General features: G+C 37.1%; 1 long non-coding RNA gene across 2 annotated transcripts; it reads left to right on the forward strand.

Annotated features, from left to right (window-relative positions):
* The first annotated feature begins 614 nt into the window (after window positions 1-614).
* On the forward strand, window positions 615-16,673 carry LOC128778160 (uncharacterized). 2 transcript variants are annotated; one of them, XR_008423520.1, is made up of 3 exons: window positions 615-761; window positions 4,288-4,440; window positions 16,412-16,673. It is a non-coding gene; the product is annotated as an uncharacterized LOC128778160 (long non-coding RNA). The 2 variants fall into 2 exon arrangements; XR_008423519.1 differs by lacking the exon at window positions 16,412-16,673 and adding an exon at window positions 9,732-9,878.
* Window positions 16,674-21,478: the final 4,805 nt, after the last annotated feature.

Genomic DNA, 21,478 nt, shown 5'->3' on the forward strand with positions numbered 1-21,478 from the left:
AATAGTTCATGAGATAAGATGGCAGAAAAGTAAGGGAACCCAGGGCTTTTCTCATCCTTCGAACACAGCTAGATCAAACAACATCAAAGAATTTTGGATACCTAGGAAATCTGTATGAGGATTAACAAAACAATATGCAAAATTTCAGTGAAAGACTGCAGCAGGTACGTGGTATGGAGAAGTGAGTTTGGCAAGAGAAGAGGCCTGGTAGTGCAGAGGGTAGAGAACGATTTTTGTGGTAGGAGAAAGAGAAAGGGGGAAAGAGTAGTGCATCCAGCCTGTGTAAGAAAGCACTTCCCTTAAAAACAGCTAGAGAGAGAGTGCAAACAAACACAGAGGACTGAACAAAAACACTGTTCCCCAAAACCACTGATGGGGGAAAAAGGAGAGGATTTCCATACTGCCTGTTTTTCATAACCAGCAGAGCACAGAGTCTGAAGTTTCAGAGGTCAGTGCCTGGCAGTGCTGTGGCAAGGAAGCAGGCTAGAGCCCCGGGAGCTGGCAGTGTCGTCTGAAGATCTCCTGCGTCACATGGGGAGAAGCGGTTCTCCTGGTTGGAATGCATTTAGTGGAGGTGCTACAGTTTTTCCTGGGGGAAAAGACTGAGTAGGCTCCATCCAGCCGCCACGTTCACCTGTATAGGAATAAAGACACTGGCTGAGGGTAGCAAACCCTGGTGCCAGCTGTGTGTTGAGATTTACCATAAATTCTGAGCTGCTGCTGCAGCTGGCCTGGGACAAGTCTGCCCTGGCCACAGGAAGGTGAGTGCCTCCCCCAGAAAACCACTGCTGGTCAGAACCATGGGGGTCTTTGAAGCATGGGATTTTGAAACACAGCTGCGCCTGAGATGAAACTCTGGAGAGAGGTGCTGCCTGGTGGGCAGACAGCTCAGACACAGACCTGGGGAAGGTGGGGAGCTGGCGAAAGGGAGGACACAGGACAGGTAACTGATCCCTCTTCTGTGAGGGCAGGAACTTCCCTCTCTGGAGAGTAGAGAATTTTACCTATAGCCCACCTGCACTGAATGACCCCACTGAGCTAAACACCACCCCCGAGTGGAGAACAAAGCCATTACCCCAAACTCCACCCCCCTGTGCCTTCCAGGCACATCTCCACTAGAGAAAGTCAGCATGAGAATCAGAGCAGCAGGCCACACCCCAAGAAGACCAGCACAAATCACTTCCAAGAGCCACTCTACTGACGATAGACTGCTGCAGTTTCAGCACTAGGGGAAACTAGATCTAGCTTCATTTGGGTTTTTGGTTTGTTCATTTGTTTCTGTTGTTGTTGCTTCTGTTTTCATTCTTGTTGCTTCTGTTTTGTTTCTTGCATACAGAAGGAGCAAAATATTTATTCTTTTTATTCTTATTTTGTTGTATTTTATTATTTTTGAATTTGAATTTGAATTATTTAATTATTTATTTTTAAGTTTATTCATTTTATCTTGAAAGAGAGAGGGTGAGAAGGGGAGAGGCATAGAGAGAGGTAGAGAGAGAATCCCAAGCAAGCTCCATACTCTCAGCACAGAGCCAGATGAGGGCTCGATCCCACGAACTGTGAGATCATGACCTGAGCCCAAATCAAGAGCCAGACACTTAACTGAGCCACTCAAGTGCCCTTAACTTTTATATTTTTAATTTTTAATTTTTTTGTTTCTTTTCTCTTTTTTGTATCAAGCCTCTCTTAACAAGGAGACCAAAACACATCCAGGACCTAACTTCCAAATTTTTTCTTATGGATGATTTCAAATTACATAGCATTGTGGTCTGAAAATATGAATGGTATGATATCGATGCTTTGTACCTGTTGAGGGCTGATTTGTGACCCAGTATGCGATCTATTCTGCAGTCAAATGCTCTCCCCCTGAGCTATACCCCCTGTGATCTATTCTGAAGTATGTTCCATGTGTTCTCAAAAAAGAATGTATAGTCTGCTGCCTTAGGATAAAATGTTCTGAATATATCTATTAAGTCCATCTGGCCCAGTGTGTAATTCCAAGTCATTGCTTCCTTGTTGATTTTCTGTTTAGATGGTCTGTCCATTGTTGTAAATGGGTGTTAAAGTTCCCTACTATTATTGGGTTGTTGTCGATGAGTTTCTTCATAATTGTTATTAATTGATTTATATATTTAGGTGCTCCCAAGGTCACGGCATACATATTTACAATTGTTAGATCTTTTTTGTTGGATAGACCCCCTTTATTATCATATATTCATGTCTTGTTACAGTCTTCTGTTTAAAATCTAGTTTGTCTGATATAAGTATGGCTACTCGGCTTTCTTTTGACGTACATTAGCATGATAGATGGTTCTCCATTGCCTCACTTTCAATATGGAGGTGTATTTAGCTTTAAAATGAGTCTCTTGTAGGCAGCATATAGGTGGGTCTTGTTTATTTATCCATTCTAATACCTTATGCCTTTTGATGGAAGCATTTAGTCCATTACATTCAGAGTGAATATTGAAAGTTATGAATTTAGTGCCATTGTGGTACCTGTAGAGTTGGTGGTTCTGGTGATGTTCTCTGTTCCTTTTTAGTCCTTGTTGCTTTTGATCTTTCTTTCTCCACTCAAAGTGTCCACTTTAATATTTCTTGCAGGGCTGATTTAGTGATCATGATCTCCTTTACTTTTTGTTTGTCTGGTAACTTTTCATCTATCTCTCTTTTTATTCTGAATCACAGTCTTGCTGGATATTCTTGACTCCATATTTTTCTAATTCAGCATGTTGAACATATCATGCCACTCCCTTCTGGCCTGCCAAGCTTCTGCGGACAGATCTGCTGTGAACCTGGTTTGTCTTCCCTTTTAAGTTAAGGACTTTTCCCCTTACCTTTACAGCATTCTTTCCTTGTCTGTGTATTTTGTGAATTTTACTATGATATATCTTGATTTTGACCTGCTTTTGTTCATTTTGATGGGAATTCTCTGTGCCTCTTGGATTTGGATATCTCTTTCCTTCACCAGATTAGAGAAGTTTTCTGCTATAATTTGTTTAACTAAACCTTCTGATCCTTTTCCTTTCTCTTATTCTTCTGCAACTACTATGATACAAATGTTATTATTATTTAAGGAGCTACTGAGTTCTCAGTCTACATTTGTGATCCAGTACCTTTCTTTTATTCTTTTTCTCAGCTTCATTATTTTCTGTAGTTTTTTCTTCTGTGTCACTGATTTGTTCTTCTTCCTCATCCAACCTCAGTGTCATTGCAACATTCAGTTTTGCATCTCAATTATAGGATTTTTTTTATTTCAGCCTTACTAGTTTTTATTCTTTTATCTCTGCAGTAGGGATTCTCTAATGTCTTCTATGATTTTCTCAAGCCTAGCTGGTATCCTTATGATTCATGAATCTCCTTTGAAAACAGAGGTCGTAATAGTGTGACCATCAAAATATGTTTAAAAATTGCTTGTTTCCCATTTTCTTATAATAATGCTCTGTCTGCACTTCCTGGAGTTGCTTTCCAATTGTGATTCTGAAGCTTTTATTTGTGAGATACTCCTGTGACTATCTATTTTGGGAAATAGAAAAAAGGACACTTCAAAGTCATCTGGAACAACCTCCAAGTCAACTAAACCTCAGAGTTCAGAGTGTCAAAATAGATATTTCCATATGGCCAGTGACAGATAATAATGACAGACAAAATATGTACATAAGTGATGACTCCCCAGGCTTGGTTTGCACTTTCTATGTATGACACATTATTTGAATGTTTTATTTCATACTTTACTTACTTGACTTTTCTTCATGCTTACCAGTATCCATTTTGTCATTATGGACAATTTAATTCCTCACAGCTATATAAAGAAAGCTTCTACAAACCTGCTAAAAGCTAAGACACTGTACTTGAGTTACAGGGGAAAAAAAGCCAAACTGATGGAGTGGTTGAAGACAAGTGTTTCTGAAGCCTATTCACTTTTAATTTGTACATTTATTTTTACTTTATTTATATATATACACACATTTATACGTATGATTTCTTACTAAAGGTGTCTTTTTTTTGTAATTACAAAAATCGTTTTTAACTAGTTTTCTTGTAGCTACGTAAGTGGAACACACGCACATAAAACTAAGTCCCTGAACAACTGGTGCTTGGGAATTGGGCCAAACTCCACAGGTCTGGAGTCCAAGATGGTAGCTTTTAGAGACAGCTGGTTTTTAGTGTTTGTGAAGAAAACAGGAAATAAATTTCTTTTCTCAGTATATGGCCAACAACTGAAGATACATAAGGGAACACTCCACACATTTTACTAAATTTCTTTAAAATGATTTTGTCTGTCTTTTGCAGGTGACTTGTATATGGAAGACACAGACACATTTTTATTCAAATTGAAAGGGTATTATTTTGGTTGGGAAACCCTTGATATTGGTTTTATAGAAAATTTAAATGATTTTGAAATTAAGGAAGATGGTGTCTTCACAATCACACACTCCAAATCTGGTGAGTTCTGTATTATAATAGCTAATGTGATACTTTTATAATATGGTAACTCTGTATTTTTACTAGTATTATACATGGACATATGCAGTTAATCTATTGGATATTATAGAGTTAACTGAATTTAATATCCTATAAAATAAGGTATCTTACAATGTAGCTGTAAGTTTTTGGTTTTGTTTTTGTTTTTTGAAAGAGAGAGGACACAAGCAAGGGAAAGGTAGAGGAAAGGGAGAGATAATCTTAAGTGGGTTCCATGCTCAGCTGGGACCTCAACGTGCGGCCCAATCTCACACTTGTGAGATCATCACCTGAGTCGAAATCAAGAGTTGGATGCTTGAACAACTGATAAACCCAGGCACTCTGCTGTGTTATTTTTGATTTGGACAAGGAAATGGAGAAAGTACTGAAGTAGAAATTGAAGACACCCTATTAAACACTGAGTTGCCGAAGTGGGCTGGGAAAGGATGCAGAAATATTTACCATTTAGGCAGATACTTTGGACATACGGTTGAAGCTGTATTTAATAACTAAGTACATGAGAAGGAAGAAAATTAGGTTACACTAATTTTCATGTTTAATAAACCTTAAATTATCTGGGTAATATTTTGTTGTAGCACTCAGATCAGACTAAAACATATATGTGTGTGTATATATACATGAATGTCTATTCAAGACCTTTGTCCATGTTTCAATTACACTTTAGTTAATTTTTCTATTTGTTGTCGGAGTTCTTGATATATTTTGAATATTAACCCCTTGTTTAATAAATGATTTACAAATACTTTCCCCATTTAGTATGTTGCCTTTTCATTTTGTTGATAGTTTTCTTTCCTGTACAAAAGCTTTTCAGTTTGATACTCCCCCACTTGCTCATTTTTGCTGTGTTGTATTCGTTTTCAGTGTCATATACCCATTCCCACAAAAACAAACAAAAAAACAAACAAAAAAACCACATTGCTAAGATAGATGTCTTTTACCTAAATTTTCTTCCAGGAGTTTTATCCTTCTGGGCCTTACACTCATGTGTTAATGTGTTTTGAGGTAGCTTTTATGTCTGCTGTAATAGAGTGGTTCAGTTTCATTCTTTTGCATGTGCCTGTCCTATGTTGGGAAAATAGGACAAAGGAGCCATAAGTTCATTAACCATACATGGGTTGGTTACTTTTGGACTCTCTATTTTGTTCCATTGATCAATGCGTCTTTTTTTTGTGCCAATACAATACTGTTTTGATTAGCGTAAGTTGGTAGTATTATTTGAAGCCAAGAAGTCTGATGCATCAGGCTTTGTTTTATTTTCTCAAAACCACTTTGGCTATTTGGGCTCTTTTATGCTCACAAATTTTAGGATTGTTTGTTTTATTTCTGTGTCAGATGCCATTGTAACATTGATAGGGATTGTATTGAATATGTAGATTGCTTTATGTACTATGGGCATTTTAACAATGTTGTTTCTTCTAATCCATGAGCAGGGAATGTCTTATCATTTGTTTTTGGTTTCTTCAATGTTTTCTAGCAGTGTCTTTTACTTTTCAGTATACAAGTCTTTTACCTCCTTAAATACATTTATTCTTGCATATTTTATACTTTTTGATGCTGTCATAAATTAGATGTTTCTTAATTTCTCTTTCTGATAGTTTACTTTTATTGTACAGAAATGCAACTTATATTTGTATACTGATTTCATATCCTGCAATTTAACAACTTAACTGAATTTATTTATTAGTTCTAACAGTATTTTTGGTAGAGTCTTTAATGCTTTCTAAATATAATATCATTATCATCTACAAATAGACAGATTTGTTCTTCCTCTCCAATTTGAAAACCTTTTATTTCTTTTTCTTGCCTAATTTCTCTGGCTAGGATTTCCAATAAAACTAGTGAGAATGGCCATCTTTATCCTGGTTGTGATTTTAGATGTAAACCTTTCAGTTGTTTGCCATTGGGTATGTTGGTAGCTCTGAGCTTGTCATAAATGGCATTTTTTAAGCTGATATATTTTTCTTCCATACCCATTTTGTTGAGACTTGTTATCGTGAATGGATGTTCAGTTTTGTCAAATGCTCTTTCTGCATCTATAGAGATATAAATGTAGTGTCTATGCTTCATTTTGTTAATGTGTTATATAACACTGAAATGTGGGTGTTGAATAATTCCTGTATCCCAGTAATAATTAGTACTTGACAATGGTATATTATCCTATCAATGTATTATTGAATTCAATAGTTTGCTGATACTTTGAGGGTTTTTTTTACATCTATGTGCATCAAGAATAATGGCCTGTAATATTCCTTTCTTATAGTGTCTTTGTCTGATTTTTATCAGGGTAAAGGAGGCCTTGTAAAATGAGTTTGGAAATTTTCTCTCCTTTTCTATTTTTTTTGGAAGAGGTTGTGAAGGATTGATAATAATTCTTCTTTCTTTTTTATTAGAAAAAGTATTTTTAAATTTTTACCAGAGTAACACTTGTTTTCTTTTATTTTTCTATATAACAGACATGGTCTGCCTCAGGCCATTTGTACTCACAGATTCTTTTTCCTGTAAAATTCTTCCACCAGATATATGCATGGATTACTCCCTTCCTTCCTGTAGGTTCTTATTTACAAATTATATTCTAATGATAATATTTTAGGTGATTATATTTTAAAGTTCAGCTTCACTGGGAACTCCGAATTTTTTTTTTGTTTTTTGTTTGTTTGTTTGTTCTTTGTTTTTTACTGCTTTAATTTCTCTCCACAATATGGTACTTATCACCTTAAAACATACCACATATTTTCATATTTAATTTCTTTATTTATTACAAGGTGATAGTTAGAAAAATAGTATTGTATTTGCACAGGAAAAAATTGGCCTGGGTAGGAGGAAAGACCCAAAATACAACTCTATGTGTATAAGAGGACTCAATATATATAAATTTAAGCATATTCTACTTATTAATGGGGAAAGGATAGTATATTTAATGTTGGGAAATCTGGATCACTATATAGGTATCCAGAATACACAACTGGATACCTAAGACCACATACAAGAGTCAAATCCAAGTGTATTTGAGATACTAACATTAAGGACAAAAGTATACAACTATTTTTATCAGAAGAAAAAGGAGAAGAAAATCATTGTGACTTAGGAATGGTGAAGAGCTTCTTAAACAAATGTCCCAAAAAGAAAATGGAGGCAAAACATTTGATAAATTCAATTACCTGAAACTTAAGGATTTTGGATTTTGCTTCACTAAGAATTGCCTGGGCAAAGTGAATAGGTGAGAGAAAGAAAGAAAATATTTGTAATATCTACAATTAAAATATAATTAATATATACACTATATTAGAGCTACAAATCAAAAAGTAGGGGACAGGAATCTGAGTATAAAAAGAGGCAAATAAATGAGCTGTTAATTTACGGAAGAAAACCGCCCCTCACCAATACCATCAAAAAACAAAAAGTTGGTAAATTATGATATGTTACTTTGCATCTATTAGACCAACAAAAATGAGAAATGTGAGTAGCTCTGAATGCTAATAAGGAGTGCACAGAAATTTGCATTCATTAGCATATTACCCCTGGGAGAGTAGATTGAAGCAATCATTCTCTGGAGAGCAGTGTGGCACTATCTGGACAACTGAAATACAGACATACCAGGAAATTCCTACCCTAAATATCAGTCCCCAACAAAATCTCATACAGGTGCACAGGGAACATGACTAGGGTGTTCACTGAAATGCTGTTTGGGGCAGGGTGTCCTTTGGAGAAAGTAGACAGGTCAGTGCATGAATGCATACCCTGAAACATACACAGCATCTGTAAGGTGCAAATGGATCAGAGGTAGCAATAAATGAATGTTAAACCACAGTGCGCAGAGACAAACAATGGAATGATGCACATGGATTGAAAATACAAACAGGCACAACAATATGTATTACATATGAACACATTACAGCAAAGAATGCACTTTAAACCTCAAAGCCTGCCTGTGTATGGTGGGGCAGGGGTAGGAATGGAAGCAGGAAATAAGAATAAAAGGAATAAACAGATCAGGGAAGGCCTACAGTGAATCAGGGATGTTAATGTAGCATGAGCTGAAGACAAAGTTTAGTATCTCATTATGCTAACACCTGACCACTAACCAGACCAAGAAAGAAGGAAACGAGAAAGGAAAAAAAGGAAAAAGGAAGGAAGGAAGGAAGGAAGGAAGGAAGGAAGGAAGGAAGGAAAAGAAAGAAAGAAAGAAAGAAAGAAAGAAAGAAAGAAAGAAAGAAAGAAAGAGAGAAAGAGAAAAAAAGAAAGAAAAAGAAAGAAGGGGCAAAATGTGAAAGGTGGAATGGAGGAGAAACTGAAAACAGATACTTGAATTTTTGAATCTCTGTAGAGGTTTTTGCATCATATTGTTGAATCTCTCAAGAACTGTGTTATGACTGATAATCCCTTGAATTATCACAGCTGCCCCCTGAAGCAGCTGTGATACCTTTGATACCTGTGATACCTGTGATACTTCGAGTGATACCTCTTGCAGAAGCAATATTTGGGAAAAGTGGAAGGATGTAAGAAAGCCATTTAGAGCTTTCTAACAATGAGTTTTCATTGAATTTGAGCTCCAGCTGTCATAACATGTAGGCACATGTGGTCTTGGTCTTCCCTGGTCAACACTGGAGGACTATAATCACCAATATTAAAGCATTTGGAGGACCGGATAAGGTGCATGCCACATGCAGCTGCCAGCAAGGAAAGTGTGCCCAACAATGATCTTGATGACCAGGTGCTGCTTAGCATGGGTGATTAAATGGTATTGGGATGGAAGGTTAAGATGGAAGGTTAGGATGGGAATTGATGAGGTGCCAGTGGGTTTTCTCATTTCAGAAGTTGTTTGAATCTTTCTGGGACATGTGACCTCTTGTTGGGCTACGTTTAAAGTATTGCCTGGATAGATCAGAAGCATGACCTTTATAGAAGTCGTGTTTTATCTTAATAGTTCCATATACGAAGCATGGAAATGAAGTGTAAGGAATCTGGAGTAGGCAATCACACCCATGTATTCTGTGGCAAATGTCCACTCTAATAGGAATTAAGAGAAATAGTCATCATAAGAATTTGTCACATCCCATTCACGGTGAAAAGTCCAAGTTTATGCATCATCTTTCTCTTCCTATCTCCATGTAGGTGTCACAGGGCCTCCGTTAGGGATTTATAATAAACAGTTTCCTTATGTGGACATCATGGGCACTGTAGGAAACATGGGGAAGAAGGGAAAGATGGAAAGTGACTCCTTCAGTGGAATAGCTTTTTGTTTTTTTTCTTAGTCCAAGGAGTGGAGTTGCAGAAGGAAATCTGGAGGCAGGCATAGAAGTTAATTTAGAAGTCCCATGTATGAAGCAGAAGAAAGCATAGAAGAGTCAAAGAAAAATTTGTGGGACAAATGCCCATGGAGTTTCAAATGGAGAATCTCCTGAAAAGAAAAATAATGGCAATGTTATTTTGTCTTTTATTCACGTTGTATTTTTTATACATTAAAAATCCATTCAGATGAAATTACCAGTATACTTATTTAATAACAAACTTTCATTTAAAAACTGATGGCACATCTATCTACATTTTGGAGAGATTTGTGCATCATTAAAACAACATTTTTGCTTTACAGGGACCATCTGGTTTCAGCAGATATTAAGTTTATTTTGAAGAACATCACAAAAGCACTGGGAATCTGGAAACAGTTGATCAAATCCCCTTCGTTGAGTACAATTTTCAAAAAATGGATTTGTTGAAAGGCCATCTCCTTGTCTCTTCTTTACCCACCTCCCACATTACTTGGTTCCTAGTGGAGAGGAAGAACAAAAAAAGCCAATGTAGGAAATAGATTATGGCTGCTGAAAGATAACTGCTCTTTTTCATTATTTCATTTTGTTTCATTAAATTGGCACCGCATTCATCCAGGCGTTAGCAAATGTGACATTTGACATACTTTAATTTTCAATAGCCATTTGTGTTCTTATCTTACAGTATCTGATTTTTACCTTGTTCCCTTTGTTTTCTGATTATATAGGTAATACAGCCATTAAAAAATGAAAGAGTATATATGAAAATGAAAAATGAAAGAGTGTATTTTGTTTACTTTATAGAGTATATTGTAATATCATATACATGACATATTACATATCCTTTCAGTTTTTATTTGGCTACATTATTATGCATACATATAACACTAGCAATTCTTTCTTTGCTTTGTGTGTCATTTCAACTTCCTTTTCATACTTCCAGCTATTTTGATTGGGTACCATGGAGGTGTACCTTGAAAGGTAATTGACAGCCACTAGGCCAATCATGAAGGGAGAGCCATTGCAGAAAAGGGGTAACCCAAAACACAAAGAAGCCTGAATGTATACAGACATGGTTAGGAAACTATCAAGTTAAAATAACAGGCTTCATGCAATTGGAAGTTATTAGGATAAAAATATGACAAAATGAGAGCATGAAAAATAGTGAATACTTCTTTCTTTGCAAATTGCTCATGTATACAGAAATCCTAAGGTCATATGTGCTCATATTTTCACTTTTCAAAGAATATGGCATTGGCAGTTACAAGTACCTTTGAGGGATTCATCAAATGTTTTCTAGAAATAAAATGTAAGTAAACTTACATAAAGCAAGTAATGCTTGCTGTCCTGAGGTGAGGGTTTTTGCTTTTGTTTTTTTTTCAAGAGTGAGAATGGGAGAGAGGGATCAGGTAGTGGTAGAGGGAGAGGGAAACATAGAATTTTAAGGGGGCTCCACACCCAGCCTGGAGCTAGATCTAAGTACCCTGAGATCATGACCTGAGCAGAAATCAAGAGTAGGATGCTTAACCAACTGAGCCACCCAGGTGCCCCTACCTTGGTGAGTTTTTAAGCTTATTGAATTTGGCTGAGGATACAAGAAGCTGAAGTAGAGTTGAATGGGGATGAGTAACCAACTTATCAAGCCAGGTGGTAGTGTTGTCTTGGAGGACCTTGTTCTCCCATTGCTACAAATTATGCTTCCCTCTCAGGAGACTCTCAAGGATACAAAGTCATATCACCAGGAAATATTTACATTTAATCACGAAAGAGTGTTCCACGAGCTCAGTGAGAAGCATCACAGTTCAGATCACAGGTTTGGAGTTTTGCACTGCATATTGCAGGGGGCACCTCCCGGGAGCTTCAATTTGATAAAGTTTATTATTTTTCTTCTTTTTAATGGAATTTTTACTTATTTTTGAAGTAATCTGTATGCCCAACATGTGTGTCAAACTCACAACCCTGAGATCAAGGGTTGAATACTCTATCCACTGAGACAACCCTGAGATCAAGGGTTGAATACTCTATCTACCCACCCCATTCTTTTCTGAGGAGCCACTATAGCTGGTTGATCAGGAGCCAGTCCTGCTCAAGTAGACATGATGATCTGGAAGAGGAGAACTAATATTAGTCTCTAATGCACTGTGCAGAGCTGAAGTGACTCATCTGGGAGGCTGTATGTTCCATGCAGCTATGTGCTTGGGGAGACCATGAGGAGAGGGATGGAGAGGATTCCTTCCTCTGTTTTCCCTCTTGGTTTTTCTAACTCTATGGTAAAGTGATTTTCTGTCTATATGAAATGCATTTTTAAGAGACTAATTTCTCTTTGAGTTCATGTAATTATTTTCTGGTAGACTCTGGATGGTTCTCCCATAACCAGATGCTAGGAGATAGCTGGAATCCAGCAGCACACTTCCTTTTACTTCTTTGTTATTAAAGGTTCCTACATCTTCTAAGACTGTAGTAATTTTCAACATATTCAACATATTTACCTAATGGTGTATCTGTTTTGGGTTTTTTTGTTGTTAATTTTAATGTTTATTTATTTTTGAGAGAGAGAGAGAGAGAGAGAAAGAGAGAGAGAGAGAGAGAGACATCGTGAGCAGGGGAGGGGCAGAGAGAGAGGGGGAGACACAGAATCCAAAGCAGGCTTTAAGCTCTAAGCTGCCAGCACAGAGCCCATGCGGGGCTCAAACCCACAAACTGCGAGACCGTGATCTGAACCAAACTCAGAGGCTCAACAGACTGAGCCACCCAGGTGTCCTATAACGTATCTGTTCTTCCCAAAGTGTTAGGAAGCCTTTGGTTTGACCACATCAAATGTTGGTATGAGCACAAAAGCCTCTTCAACATTGAGTTTGTGATATAGTAGGTGAGGAAGGTGAGAAACATGACGTTAGTGACTTCACCAAAGCTGTAAGCCAGTTTAGCCAGATAAATTGATTGTTCATGCCCAGAACAGCCAAAGGATGACATCAAATTTGAGTTCCCAGATTAAGTTTACCAGGAGATGTTTTCCAAAATCATTTCTGTAGTTTTTTTTACCAGCTTTTCCTTTACAACTAATACTGGAACTTCCTTTTCAAAATTGTCTGTGTGTGAAAAATTGCCTGTGTATGTATGCAGGCGTGCATATGTTTGATTGTTTTGAGTCAGATAATTAGTCTCCTTTATGGATCACTAACCCTCTTTTCTGTATTATTCATTCTCGTGCCATTCTAGATGTTATGTTTACCACTTGGGGATGCCTCTCTTGGGACACTTAAATGTTGTTTGCATTGTGTATGGTTAAGCCTTGCAAGAAAAATTAAATGAAAATGACTGCATATGATTAGGAAGAATTCAGTTCCCAGTAACAGGAAACTAAAACTTTTGTTTTTGCCTAAAATAAAAGAACTTCTACTGTCTATTGACTGAGTCCCAGAGGCAGCTATCCTGATGCTAGCTGTAGCAGTCAAGAATATCCAGAACGTCCTAGAATTTTGCCTTCCCTTCATATCACATTTGGTGTGGCAATGGTGTCTCCATTGATAGTAGCAGGATGGTTGTTGTAGCTCCAAAGTCATGTCCTCATGTGAACACATATACATCAGAAAGAGCAGGAACAGAAACAAAAGTTGTTTTTTTTTTTTTACTACCTTTGTTCCCACCTTTTCTCGAAGAAAAATCACTCTTAGAAGTGTCTGTTTGAATTCCTCTTTCTGTTTCAATGCCAAAATTGGGTCAAATGACCACCCTAGACTAATCACTTATAGAGGACAATGGGATTCCCATGAAGGTCTTGAATCGATCAGAATCATTACCATAAAGGGCCTGGGCACTGTTGCCAGAACACCCACAGGGATCTCTTAGTGGAAAAGAGAGAGCTGTAAGAAAGGCAAGACTAAAGGCTGCCACCTACTGAGTTTTTCTCAGTAGTTGCTGTTACATCTGCTTAAGGTCCTAATACCAAGCCTAGACTCTCGTTGAGTCCACATCACTTACCTATGAGGTATTCAAGTATCTAGCCAGCCTTGCACCTTCTTCACAATGTGGCCCCTCCATTGACTCCAGCCTCATTTTCCATATTTCTCATCTGAGACCTGTTCCCATATAGCTCTGGGGAAACTCAACTTCTGATACTCCTGTGACCTGACATCTCACACCTTCCATGGAACCACAATACTCGTTCTTCTGTCCACACCCCATACGTTCAGGTTGTCTATCTAGAAAACTCTTGATTTTGCTTTAATTCCCAAAACAAATTTATCATCTTTGTTGAAATTTTCTCTGACTTCCGTTACACAATCACTCTCTGCCCATAATGGATCTTTGTCCTGAATTCCCAGCACTGATCCTTTATTGTGCCTCAGTTCACTTGTACCATCACACAGGGCAATATCTGACATAGAGTAGCTACTCCCCAAACACTTGCTGTTAGGACAGATAAAATGAAATATGAGTGTTCCTCAAATAAACCCAAATGTTCTCTAAAACAGTGGACAAGTGAAGGGTTAATTTACCAAGAGGAAATAAATAAGTCACTTCTCATGGTCTAACTCCATTTTCTAAGCAGCCTAAGCACTTACAATTTTCACTCCCATAATAATATTTAGCTGCACCTTCTGTGTAAGTCTTCTTATAACGTGCATAATTTATCATACTCTGATTTTTTGCAGGATCTCAGAGGTTTATGTTAAAAGTCTGTAAATTTCTGGTGTACGAACTGAGAGAAGAGACATGGATGCTGTAGTGAGACAGGTCACGTTTGACAACATGAAGTATGACCCCTGGAAAATTATGACATTATACTGAGCACTGAATTTAGGATACAAGTAAAGGTCATTTTCTTCACAAAGGTGAGGTTGAACAGTGAATGGCTGTCCTGCGGTATGTTACAAATGAACCAAACTACGGCTTCTAAGTTTCTTGGCTGATGTTCCTAACATGGAGCCCTCATGGCCCAGTGCCCTTCTTTAGACAAATGATTTTCCATGATTTCATCTTGGTGCAATTCAAAAGACTATAATATTTGGTCCCTGAATGAATCTGATGAATAACCTAAAATCACAAGGCTTTCCCCATGGCCCCTGGAATTCTAACAACGCCTAATACAATGTCTGCCACAAAATGGATATTCATTTAGTGTTAGACTGTTTCCCCCTGTTAGCATTGGCTCAGCACATGACGATGAAGTAATGGTGGGCTGTTGGCCATCACTGGCAGCTCTTCTCTGTGATTTATCCTAAACATGCCCCAGGGCTGAATTAACAACACGTAGTCACTATTCTTTTGTTACTGGGCAGAACTATCATGGGTCCACAAGTAAACCAGAATCTTACATCACAAAATGTATAAGAATATCACATTTATCTCAGTATGTCCTACCTCTGGTGAGTGAGTTTTTGAATGAATGAATCCTCTATCTTAGTGACAAATTTGAGCATGTTAGAATATTTTTGTTATTTTATGCAATCTTTCTAAATTGTATTTTATGATATTCTAACTTAGTAGCTGGAAAATCTATAATACAGAATTATAGTCATAAGTTTTGCTTTTAATCGTAGGGTTCTGTGCCTCTATGTCAAGTAGCAATAATATTGACTTAGAGTTCTCTACATTAGTATCTCCTTCACTTGATCTCTTTGTATATCTTTACCCATTCAATTTAACAGTATGAATCAATGAATCACTGGTAACTTGGAGCCGACCTGAAGCGGGGATATACCCTTCCCTTACACTCAGCACACCTTATCATGTTGTAGACGCTATGACCCTTGTCAAGTGCCCCTTTTATTGCACAAGCAATTTGTTTTCTTTGAAAAAAGAAAATTTTCTGTGCATATACATCTTTCACCCACCTGAAAATGAGAGACTCAAATGGCTAAGAAGACAAATAGGAGAAGCTAAATTTCCTTGTGGAAGTGATGCACATCCCCACCTGTTTCTTCTGCACAGACATGTATTTTTCTCTTACATGTAACAGAACGTTACTTGCACCGGCTTTACCACTCCTGCACCGTTTGGGTTTGTGTCTTCGGTTTTGTTATTATTTCAGTTTGCTTCAGTTATTTGTTTACAGTTCAGTTATTTTACAATCGGTGTTCCTTGTTTTTTTTTTTTTTTTGGCCTCTCCTTCTATCAGCCTCTATTTGTCATCACAACTCTGTGTCCCTAAGCTTAAAGTAAGACCAATGTAACCTACAGTAGGTCAGATAGAATAATTACAGGTGAGCCATTCCAAACTGTATGAGCTTGGGCTATATTTAAAAAAACCTCTCTGACCATCCATGTCTTCACCAGTAAATACTTGCACAAAGACATCTGATTTTTGGAATTTTTAAAGGACTTCTATAGCCCATGTTATAGTTGGCTATAGTTATATAACTAGCCCATGTTAGCCTTGAAAAAAATAGTAAACAAGTTGCAGGAGTTTTCTTCTTTTGCAGGTGGCTGACAGCTGAGGAATGGGACTAGTTACCTTAAATTACATCATAATTGCCATAATGAGTTTGTGTGCCCTTTGCCATAAGGTGGGGCAGTGAAGGGCCATAGCCATGTGCAGGAGCAACTGGGGCCTAATGGGGCGAGGGGAATGAAAGTCCAAAAAATGGTGTTTCTCCCAACACTGATGCATCACACCCCTCTTCCCAGAACCTTTGTTGAAGTCATTTCTTTGCTTTTCCTTCCAGGTGCTTTTGGAGACTAGAAAAATCAGATAACTGTTGAGCAGAATGAAAGGTTTGATAAGATTTTCCAAAAGGAGATGCAACATTTTTCCCTTGAAGGTCATCTGAGATATGAATGAAGAACAGAATTCTCAGCAGTGCAAGACTATTTTAAGAAAGCACTTTCAGAAGGAAATATATTGAGTTGTATACTTTCATCCTGGACAGTCATTGGCTCATTATTGAAAAACTTCAGTGATTAATAAACCTCAATATGCCACCTTTACATCATTTGCCGTCTGTGGCCTGTTTTCCATTTTCTGAGATTCCTCAATTTCAGGTAAGGAGAGGATTCCTCCTTTGTTTTGCAGTATTTTTATGTAATAGTTTTTAATTTATGTTTAGAAATTCCAAAGCTCTTGAGCAATAAAAATTTTAACATGTTATTGATTTGACTTCTTAAAATAAAAAACATTTTCATTTATAAAAAACTACTTATGGTCTTTCTACATACTTTACATTTTAATTTTTAGGTATCTAATGAGTCGATCTTTCATTTTATGGCTTCTAGGATTTGTGTCTAACTTAGAGTGAGAGTGTTGCTATCACAAGTATTTTCATGTATTCATTAACCATATCTGTATTTAGTCTAAATATTTATCTTATGCTGTAAGACAACTACCGATTTTTCTTAACAGGTAACAAAAAAACAGGCCCAGGATTTCTTGGCCTGTTTCTTGAATAGCCATCATTTTCCTTCTGATTAAAATTATCTTGTTTCAAACAATTGTATACACATGAGTGGGCTTCTGTAAATGACATATTTTTTGTTGGTATACTTTTCTTTTTCATTACCATGTCATAATTCCTAACATAAATTAATAAACTGTCATGAAGAGTTGTGTTGGAATTTTGGTAAGTATTATTTACTCTTAAAACGTCATTTAAAAACTGACGTCACCACTAACCGAGTCTTCCTATTCAGATGTATCGTACATTCACCATTTATTTGTGTTTTCTTTTGGGTCTTTGGTAAAGATATATGGTCCTTTTATAAGCTTTGCTGATTTCCTGTGAAGATTATCCTAAACAGACCTAGATGGTATCTGTAGCTATTGAGAGGAGGATATTTTTGAGTTACATTTTCCAACTGCTGACTGCTGCTCATGGTTTTTTGCCGACGTTAGCATCATCTGGATTTTTTGGTTGTAAGCCTGACTGAGTGAAAGCAATGCAGTCAGTCTGAGCCTGTAGTATTTGGATGCTGCCATGATCAGATTCTGTAGACTCACAGATGTATCTCTGTGTGTTTGTGCCCAACTTGGGGGTGCTGGCTACCTCAGTGTCTTTATTTCACTTTGCTCATTGCTCTCTTCATCTTTCTTAAGAAATGTCCACAGTTGCTTCCCTAAACAGTACTTTAAACAAGGATATAAAAAGCCCTGATTCTTGCATTGAGAGAGGATTTCTCACTCCCATGACCTGCTCTTGTTCTACCACCTCTTGCCTTTCTGAACGCCTTTCTCATAATTCCATAGCTGTGGGGTTAGGGCGTAATGTATATCTTTAGAGAAAATTTCCTTTTGTCCTCCTTGCTCCTTATTTATTCTCAAGCAAGAGTTTGTGTGTAGTAGAGTGAAGGAAACCTTGTGCTTAAAAATATATTTATATGGCATCTTCTTTATACAAGATATTGACTTTAGAATCACATATGCATTATCTCCTTTATTATTAACAAAATCCTTATAAAGTTGGTGGTGTTTCATAACTGAGAAAATGAGATGTTGAGAATAAGTGAAATTTCCCTTGGGCAAATAGGTAGTGTTAGCACTCTTATCCAAACCTGCTCTGTCTGACTCTAGAAATGAAAGATCCTTAATTCCTTTCTCTTAGCTCTTAGTTTCCAATTAGGGATTAAGCTTGATTGAAACTGAGTTTTCAGTTTAACATGACTCAAGTGTGTCTGGTTCATCCCATTCCAGTGAGAGACTGGGAGGTGTGTTTCTCCTTAGTCCTTAGAAATGAAAGTATTTAGCCCTTCTCTTCAGTGGTATGAATTTTAGTTCCTTATTCTCCTGCCCAAAGTTACAAAATCTGGCCTAAGCCCATAATTATCAAATGTGCCCAGAAAAGAAAACCTGCATGCTTACCAAGAAAGGGCTCTTTCCTGTCTGGAATTTTAGTTTACCTAGTTCTTCCTGGTTCCAGAGATCTAAGGTGTTTAAAATATAATTGTACTTTAGTTGTTTTTTAAACTAATTTTAGCCAGGGGAGCATAGGCCTTTATGACCTACTCCATCCTACTTAGGAGAAGTCTCATCCAGTGTCTTCACAACGATTTGACCAGTTTTGGTGGTTTCCTGCCAATATTGACAAGTTGTTGTGGTTTACTCTTTCAGTTGTAGCTGAAATGTCAACTTACACTTTGTGTTAGGAATTTCGCTCTTGGTACTTTCACCCTCAAATATATCCGCGGGGCAACATGGGTCTGACGTATATTAAGTAGTCTTGGTACAAGACATTGTTGATGGCACAGGTGTTGTATCAATGATTCCCGATTCCTGGAAATACTGTGTCTTATAAACCATTCTGCTGAACCACTTAATCCTGCTGTGCTCCATTTCTCTTATTACCATAAAAGCTCTTTTACACATTATATTTTTGAACTCTCATGGGGTCTAGGAAAAGAGATAAAATTACCAACTTCAATTCATCAGTGGGCAAACTGAGGTTTCTCCAGGTAATCAGTGAACAATTTTCATTTTAGCTCAGTCGATCAACAGGCTGTTATTTCACAATATACAGTGATGTTTCTGTCTACATGAAGAACATATTTCTACTGCCTTTTTCAAGGATCCATCTCCAAATTTTCTTTTCTTTAATGATCATCCCTGAGTTCAGGCAAAAGTTTTATTTCAAATAAGATACACAACACTATAATGCCAATTTTTTGGACATTCAGCATATGTAAAAAGCCTGGTTTGTGTGTGAAAATATAGATGTCAAGGCCTTACTGCATAGAACTTCAGATTTTGCAAAGTTTCAGGAAGGCCCAAAAGCTTTGTGGGCACCCTAGAACCACACTTCAAGTGATACTTATCTATGGTTTCCATGTATGTATCTGCATGGAAATCTGGTGTGTGTGTGTGTGTGTGTGTGTGTGTGTGTGTGTGTGTGTTTCTGTCACTATGTCTCTATCTTTCTATGATATTATTACATGAGTTAATTTCTAAAAATTTAATCAGTGATCTGGTGACTTCTTCTCAAATTAATTTCCTTAGAATTTTCTCATCTTTTTATTTTGGATACTCTGAAATATGTTTTGATGCCCCCAGACTACAGAGGACAGTTATTAAGTTTAATTTAAGAACAGGTTGTTTTTATGGCATATGTGTTCTCTATACTGATACTGATTTCCTGAATAAGATTACATTTCTAACCATAAAAAATATTTATGATGAAATATAATGTGCATTATAGTATCTGAACAGCAGCTAGATGCATGCAGTTTGAAAAGATAAATCAGTGTCACTGTCTGAGTGAAATAAAATCAACATTGTGGACCCAGAATGCCAAGAATTATTGTTATTTATTTTCCTTGACTGATGATTGCATTGGTGTTCACTTTATAGATTCATTGTGATGTACCTATATGGTTTGTGAACACTGACAATTTATTTTACCTGATAATAAACAAATTAATTTTAAAGAGGAGACAGAACATGAGAAGTGATTAAGGCCTCTTTATTCATATATATGAAATTCAACTGTAAAATCCTAAAAATGTTCTATGCATCTATGGTGCTAGGGTCTGTGGCATATATGCACCAGGGTTTCCTGCCTACATTTCAGGAAACCTAGCAAGTCCATTCTCCACTGTCTCCACTAATGAGTCTAAGTGAGACAAGCATTACTTGGGTCCTGAGACAATCTGACGGGAACCAAGCATCACATTGGGTTATTTAAGATCCAGAGAATGTACCAGTACTCAGATTGTTCCTACCCATTGGGAATAATAAGTAAACAAAATATTCAATTGTCACCTTCCAACAAGATCAGATCACCTGAGGATATTGTGGTAACTGGTCAATTATTCATTTCTCCCATATTTGTGTTCTGCACAATTTTTCTTCAACATTTACCAAGAGTTGATGAACTCTTTTAGTATTTGAAGTGCTACATCTTCTCTGCCAACAGAGAACTCCACTCAAAAATCACAAAAATAGGTCAACACCACAACGTATCATAGTGAAACTTGCAAAACACAAAGATAAATAGAGAATTCTGAAAGCAGCTAGGTACAAAATGTCCTGAACCTACAAGGGTAAACACATAAGGTTAGCAGCAGACCTGTCACTGAAACTTGGCAGGACAGAAAGGACTGCTAGGAAACAAAGTTCTAAGTAGGAAAAATATACAGACAAAAATTCTTTATTCAGCAAGGATGTCATTCAGGATAGAAGGAGGCATAAAGAGTTTCTCAGACAAATAAAAACTGAAGGAGTTCATAACTACTAAACTAGCCCTGCAAGAAATTTTAAGAGGGACTCTTTGAGTGGACATAAAAGAAAAGACCAAAATAATAAAGGCTACAAAGGACCAGAGAACATCACCAGAAACCCCAGCTCTTCAGGTAACACAATAGCACTGAATTCATATCTTCAATAATCTCCCTGAAAGTAAATAAGTAAATGGAATAAATCCTTCTATCAAAGGGCATAGGGTATCAGAATGGACGAAAAAAAAAAACCAAGATCCATCTACATTTCTCCCTATTAAAGACACCGCAGATTGAGAGCAAGGGAATGGAGAACCATCCATTATGCTAATGGATATCATAAGAAAGTCAGAGTAGCATACCTATATCAGACATTCTAGACTTTAAGAGTCTCATGCTCTACCGACTGAGCTAGCTGGGCAGTTCAGACATTCTAGACTTTAAAACAAAGATTGTAAGAAAAGATGAAGAAGGGCATTTTATCGTAATGAAGGGGTCTATCCATATTTATGCCCCAACCATGCACATGGAACATTCTCCAGAATAGATCACATACTGGGTCACAAATCAGCCCTCAACAAGTACAAAAAGAT

The sequence above is a fragment of the Panthera pardus genome, unplaced genomic scaffold, assembly GCF_024362965.1.
Source record: "Panthera pardus isolate Hobbes unplaced genomic scaffold, ASM2436296v1 HiC_scaffold_181, whole genome shotgun sequence".
In the NCBI taxonomy this organism is placed as follows: Eukaryota; Metazoa; Chordata; class Mammalia; order Carnivora; family Felidae; genus Panthera; species Panthera pardus.